Genomic DNA, 1,551 nt, shown 5'->3' on the forward strand with positions numbered 1-1,551 from the left:
GCATGCACATTTGCCAGTATCGTCGAATTTACAACAGGAATATCATACCGATGAAGTAATGAAGAGTTTTTATGCTCCTAAACCAGAAACATGTCTATGATTAACTATGGCTAGTTTAGTTCGTTATTTTTCTTCTTGTTTTGCCTATGTGAGTTGCGCGTAACTGCTATATGTTGGAGTTTCAGCATTTTTAGCTGCTATTTCTGAACTTCGGTATGAGGGGAAAGAAAAAGGCATGGTGTAGAATAGAGGAGGGAAATGGTTGGGAGACGACTAGTAGTGAGAAGAGACAGTAAGTTGAAGGGGGATAATATTAGTGAATCAGACAGATGAGAAACAACATACTAGCATCCACAGTGAGTAACTAGTAGATGTATTGGTAGATACCATGTTAAACGGGATCAAGTTGATAAGGATATAAAGCATGGGAGCGGTGAGTTGAGAGATAGAGTGAACTTTGTGGGTCAGGAATGGCAATATAGATAGAAATATGGATGAGATAGAAAAGATGGGGGTGTACGGGAATATTGAGAGAGAAAGACTGAGTGAAAGAGAGAGAAGGAGAATGAGAAAGAAAAAGAGGGAGAATAAGTCCGTGCGCGGATGTGTGTACGTTGTTGGTGATGGTGGAAGGTGGGTTTGCACTAGAAGAATGACAAAAGAAGGCGAGGGGGTCGCGTGCATATATGTGCGTGTACATATATATATATATATATATATATATATATATATATATTATATTACACACACACACACACATACACACAATATATATATATATATATTATATATTACATATATATAGATATATATAGCATATATATTACATATATACATATATATATATATATATATATATATACATGCACACATAGAGAGAAAACGGTAGATAGATAGACAAGCAGAAAGACATCGATAGACAGATACATGTGTGTGTCTATATGTGTATGTGTGTGTAAACAGACAGAAAGAGAGAATGGGAGAGAGCTCAGCGATATAAAGAGTAGTCCATAAAAAGGATGGGCAGATTGATATATAGATAGACAGAGGGGTGAGGAGGGAAAATTTGATAGATTGAGAGGAAGCAGTAGATGAGTGGCAATGAATCATTTGAATGAGAGATGGTTTAATATATAAACTGTGACTGAGAGATAGATAGATCAATAGATAAATTAAAAGCCATTTAGAGAGAGGAAGAAAGAGGTAAAATGGTAAATGGGATGATGTGGGGAGGTGGAAATGACAAACATAAATGCACTAATAGTATTCGCATAGTTGCAAGTTTCATTATTATAATGTAAAAGACAGTGAGCGTAAAAGAGGAGAAAAACGAGCGAGTCAGACTTAAAGAGAGTTCGAGGAAATTCAGGGAAGAACTAATAGAAATATGTGTTTGGGGGTCTATAGAATAGTATTTGGGAGTAACTAGTAACTGTTAGTTAGTGTATTTAGTGGGAGGTAGAGAGACACAAGTGAAAAAGGAAAGGTTTTAGCTTACTCTGTGTGTGTGTGTGTGTGTGTGTGTGTGTGTGTGTGTGTGTGTGTGTGTGT

Source organism: Octopus bimaculoides, chromosome 10 (assembly GCF_001194135.2).
Source record: "Octopus bimaculoides isolate UCB-OBI-ISO-001 chromosome 10, ASM119413v2, whole genome shotgun sequence".
NCBI classification, from domain to species: Eukaryota; Metazoa; Mollusca; class Cephalopoda; order Octopoda; family Octopodidae; genus Octopus; species Octopus bimaculoides.